This window comes from Scardinius erythrophthalmus, assembly GCF_964197995.2.
Source record: "Scardinius erythrophthalmus genome assembly, chromosome: 4".
NCBI classification, from domain to species: domain Eukaryota; kingdom Metazoa; phylum Chordata; class Actinopteri; order Cypriniformes; family Leuciscidae; genus Scardinius; species Scardinius erythrophthalmus.
This window is the reverse complement of record NC_138224.1, coordinates 13,166,147-13,172,146: the sequence shown is the minus strand read 5'-3', so window position 1 is coordinate 13,172,146 and position 6,000 is coordinate 13,166,147.

Genomic DNA, 6,000 nt, shown 5'->3' with positions numbered 1-6,000 from the left:
CCCTGTGTTAAGTTTGATTAGGTGACCACAGTTACATATTCCCCATAGGAGACGAGCCGGGTAGCCGTTTCCTGTGAAAATAGAATGGACACAAAGAGCTCTTTCAGGGCCTGGGCGGCCCGCTGCAGAAGCTCTTCCATGCCCCCAACACCAGCCCGCCTGACTCACAGAGACCCAGCCAGAGACTGACACAGGACTCAGCCCAAATACACAACATTTCCACATCCTCCCAGGCCTCTTACATTTACTGACAACAACTATTAATAAAGTGAGGCAAAATGCAGCTATTGCTCATTCAGAACAGTTGAGTGGCAAAGCCCTTGAGTTTACATCAGGCATAATTTGTAACGCACCTCTGGATTAAATTCTGGCACGAATCTCGTTCAATACTGTTTCGATGTTGCAAGTACTACTGATGTGAATGAGACATCTTGGGAGTGAAATATATATATATATATATTTTTAAGATCCCTCTTATTTTTTATATTTTACAATGTGGCTTTTTTTTAACCTTAGCAAGAGACATTCAGCAAGATATATACTGTATTGTAAGTCTATGAGCAGAACTGTTATCATAGAAACTTCATTGATCTGGGCCAGACAACAACCATAAAAGCAATCACCCTGGTAGCGAGCACCACTTAAATTTCTTCAGAAACTACAAATCTTGTTATAAATACTCTTTTATTATGTAGCATCTTAAAAACAGAAAAGACTGGAAGGATGAGAACACCAGAATATTGTCTTTTTTCCCCCAGAGCTTGTTTGCAATCGCTTTTTACTTGTACTTCCTGTGTAAGATGTATAAGTAAGACGTGTATGATTTCTTTTCTTACCTATATGGTTGCAACCAACTAAGCTGAGCCGGTTGCATCTTTGTAAAGAGTTCTCTTTAAACAAATGCTCATCACTATTCAGAGACCAGTTTAGAAATCTCAACATTTATGAGTGAAAACACAAGCGAATCATGCTTATTTTCTCAGTTAAGGCTTTCTTAAATGAATCACACCCATTGTATGTTAATACTCCCATAACTGAATTACTGTGACAGCAGCCAGCCATATTTAGTTCCATGCACTTGGCAGTTGTCCCAAAGGGAGAAGAAGGACAGTCTGCCTCATAAGAGCTCTCCCCCATTTAGACTAGAGGTATGACAAACAAACCCAATGGATGTTTACGCTAGGAAATGTCAGATGCAATACTATATATAGTCAAAGCTGAGGGACTCACGACTAATCAACAGATGTGGATGCTTTTGACTGATAAATATTCCATCCTTTGTGTCGAATGAATCAGCCGAATGGCTTTTTTTTTTCGTCAGTAGAATGTGGCGGACTGGCGGTGGGGTAAAATGTCTCCCACATGAGGCCTTTGTCAGACTAACACGTCTACTTTTGTTTTTTAGCAAAGGGCCTAATTCCTCTCATTAAGATTGCGCTCTTATCGAGAACAAACGGTCGGCAATATGGCCACACTCGAGCGTCAGATCTCCAGCGCCCAATATCAGTTGGTCTGGTGAGCCGAATCTGGGTTGGAGGAGTTTTAAAGGCACGAGGAACGTTTGAGTGGCATATAAAAGCTCTCTCTCTCTCTCGCCTTGATCTCTTACTGTAACACACCATCTGCACATCTGTCGCACAACGTTAACACTGCCCGCCAACACGGTCTGTTTGTCCTATTCTCTGTATCCTCTTCCATTCTTTAAAGGTTAATAGAAAAATGCTTGCCACAAAAGGTGCCGTTGTGAAGAACTGGGCCCCGCTGCAGGAATGAGAGTAAATATGTCTCCGAGCACCTCTGTGATAGCCCTCCAGGATTGCTTTGGACAGGGGTTATTGCAGAAAATTCCCAGGCATTTGTTCTCGAGTGGATCCGCCGAACAACTGCATGTTGCAGCTAATGTGGGTGTGAAAGCTGCAATCTGCCAACAAAAACCCTGGCGTTCGAGAACACACTTTAGTGGTCAAAGGGTCTTGTCGCAGAGGAATGTTACATTATTGAGGGGGGAAATATGGTGAATATAGAAATTTCTTTGAAAGGAATGATCAAAGTTTTCTTATAGCATAGATACACAAAAAAATAATCTAAAAGTGTCAAAAGGTTGACCTAAACAGCGGAGCACTCAAATATTGTATGTACGTATATATAAAATCTTAAAGAGAAAAATGTCTATCTGGATGCTTTCATGTTTGTGTTTTTGTGTACCTCTCTCTGTTTGTCACTCTAGGAGACCATGTTGGATTTGACAGGACTGTATTCAGCTCTATATTAAGGCTGTGGGACTGGGCCACTTTGGTGGAAAACACACGGTCTCAAGGGACCAACATTACCATGAGATTCTACCTGGAACAATGTGATCGGCCACGGGGCTGCCTGGCTGCCTCCCCACCCCCGTCCAACCCTAGGTATCAGCCGCAGGAAGTCCCACACAGCCACTTCCTGTTGAGCGTACGAACAATAGCCATTGTCGCTGGCTGATATGGTGTGACCTCAGCTCCGTCTGCCATGCCTGGCTAACCATAAATCGTCCACCTTTAAACAGCTTGAACAGTGAAAGATTGACGAGACCGCGGCGCCGAGGAGCACAAACAAAAACAGAACGCGACAAAAACCCCCAGCTCGCTCAGAACGTGTCCAGGTCATAAACAGGGGTTGTTTATCCGGGGGTTTTCACTTTATCACATAGGGTGGAAGTTATCAGATGTCTACAGAATCACACTATGTTTCAATTGTTCCATTGTCATGTTCAAGTCTGTTTCAAAGATTGGGTTTGGCGGATTGTACACTAGACTTGTTGGCGGATTGTTGATAGACTGGATTGGGCCTGAAAGATTTTGAACTAACACAACCTACAGCCACCGCTGTGTTATCTTGCTATGTATGGGACGGTATAGGTGGTACGGTCCAGTAAATTCTACACATAAGGGCTATCCCACAGTTCACAGTGGGAGCCTTGGGGTCAAGGCGAGATCACATATACCCCTTTTCCACCGTCACGTTTCCTTTGTCCGTTCTCGAACCATTCCGCGCATTTCCAATGCAGAAAAGGGGGTTCCGGGCTGGAAAGATCGGTTCAACTCCAGCCCTAAACCTTGCTGGTCTCGAACGGACCTGGGGAGCGGGGGCGGAGAAATACTGGCATAATGTTGTACTACATTGCTCTTTACATCTAAATATATGCGAGATAGACCCAGTGTTTGAGAGAGCAAGTGAATCAACGGTTTCAGTTTATCTCTGAAAAGGACAGATGAGAGTAAGGCAGTTAATGCAAGCTGCCGGTTCACTAAAATCACTCCCGGTACTGTGAACAGCAAAACAGAAGTGCCGCACTGCCTGCACAAACACTGGGAAGTGCTATACATATTTTTAAAAACTAGTTATAGTCAGGTAAACAACACATAGTAGCGTTACGTCGCCGTTCGTTCCTCAAGCCTGTGGAAACACGAGGTCGGTTTGCAAAGGCTCCAGTTTGCCTGGCCGAGAACAGGCTCTGGCTCCAGAAAGTCATGAGATCACATTGAAAATCAATTTAAAAATGTATTCTAAACCTGGATATAAGCAAAAAGTTTTAGGATTTTGAACAATCGAAAAGAAACATTATGATATAAAACTAAGACTGATATTTTCTTTTCATGTGATATTTACTTTATTCATTTACATTTTTTTTTCTTTATTAGCCTGATTGTATAGCAGCCTAGAGCTTTGCAAAGGCCCAATAATACTATTAATTTTGATAAATGTAACAAATAAAATTACTTCATTTAAAACAAGCATTTTCACTAGCACTCTCAGATGTTTCGGACTTACAGTAATATTAACAACAACAACAATACTATATTAAATTAAAATAACTATATAAAAAAAACATTTTACAAGACTTTTGGGAATTATTATTTGTAATGAATCATAAAATAAGCATTTTCGTTGGCTCTCTCAGACTTTAGCTCTCTGTTCTGTATGTTTACAACAGGACTGAATGCTGAAGAAGAGTGCGTTTCTCTTTCGCAAACTGTGCCCCCCCCCCCCCCCCCCCCCTTCTGTACATGGCAGCTGCTGCCTTGATGCTTATGGGGATTAGACAGAACTCTCACACAATCTGTCTCTCTGTCTCTGCTGCTCCCTGATGCAGCACGCAGGGTTGTGGGGCTGCTGTTTTACCTGGAGAGGTGAGGTATCGTTTTAGTGGTGGCAGTCGCTTTGCGCACGGCATTAGTAGCTCATTCCTTAGCCGTTGATGACGGTCGTGGATAAATACCGGACACACTGCATGAGAAAATGTTGGATTGTTGTGGCTCAGTTTGTGTAGGATCACCTTAAGTTTGCATACACTTGTGTGTGTTGCATGTGTAATTTTGTCTGAGGGAAGACGGTTTAGGTTGATTGAGTTTTATCCCACCGCCAGCAAGAATATGTCACATTTTTAGTTCTCTGTTGTGCGCACAGAGCGGTCTTGTCACTTGCCCAGTGTGCGCGCTTGCGTGTGCGAGAGAGAGAAAGCGAGTTTTTTGGGCTCGCTGTCGGCTTTAGTTATTAGTCACTCACTCTATCAAGAGATGCTTTCTCTCCCCCCCTCCAAATGATTCTTTAGTAATAAAGCTTTAAGCAGACAGCTGTAAGCTGGAGACCAAATACACCCATATATTAAACATCTCCCTGGCTGTTTGATATGGGCTGATGAGAGACTGTCTGCATTTGTATCCTCCTCTCTAAATCCCTTCAGCATTAATCACTGTGCTTATAACACAGATAGGCTATTTAGATATAGAAGAAAAGCAGACTGGAAGATTACCAAATTCCCATCTTATCTTCTGTGAAGACAAATGGGGCTCCCAAAACTCGCAAGACTTTAAACCACAACAAATAATATGGAGAATCCAATAATGAACATTGCAGCAAGGGCATTTATAACAATGTGAGACAAAAAATAGTTAATTTGCTGGATTCACTTGCTAGGAGAGCCTGAATTAGCCGCCTTTTGTGCTGTTTATGTTTTATAAAGCTGTTCAGTGACACCGTGCTGCTTTATTTTGGAAAATATAATCAAATGCATTTAATGAAAGCTGTTATGAGTTGATCATAAGAATTTTTAAGTCTTACACTAAATTTTTATAGTAAAAATCTGGCGGCTCTTCTCGACAGAACTTTACTGTTAAAAAATATGGTGATAGCAAGCATTAAAGGATGACATTTTGATAACTATATCAAAAAAAAAAAAAAAAAAAAATATATATATATATATATATATATATATATAGAGAGAGAGAGAGAGAGAGAGAGAGAGAGCGCAATTCATAATTTTTACTTTGGCTTAATTGTAACAATATTTTTCTATAAATGTATTTCCATTGCCTTAATTGTTAAATATAAATTTATTTTTAAATGATAAGCTAATTCATACATTTTATACTTTTCTTCAAACTGTCACTGGGGCAGTACAAAAGGTACACTTTTGTAACTTATTTACCCCTTAAGGGGCATATTAGTATCTTGAAGGCACATATTATTATGTAAAGTTTACATATTAATAGCTAATACCTTTCCAAAGGGTTGTGACAGCTTTTGTCCCATTTTTTTTTTCGGAGAGACCTTATGCATTACATACAATTGGAGAAAATATGTTTTATTTCTTAACATTTAAGATCATACTTTTATTACTCGTATGATTTTTATTTATTTATTCAGTATTTTTTTTTTAATAACGTTATTATTATTATTTTGTAACAATAGATGGCTTTATGTAACATCTAATAGCTCCAGGTTTATTACAGTCAGTAAAAGGAATCTGAACAGTTAATCGAGGATGTCAGTGGACTGAAAGAAACTGAAGGATTAGTTCTGGGCAGTTTCTCGGATGGAAAGCACAGATATGGTTCAGCTTGAACAGGACGCAGGATGCATAACTTTGCGTATCGTTTGAGACTGTTTCCTTCATTCTTTTGCTTGGAATAGAACAGACGGATCTGTGTTTCCGATGAGGCAATGAGCTATACATGACTGTGC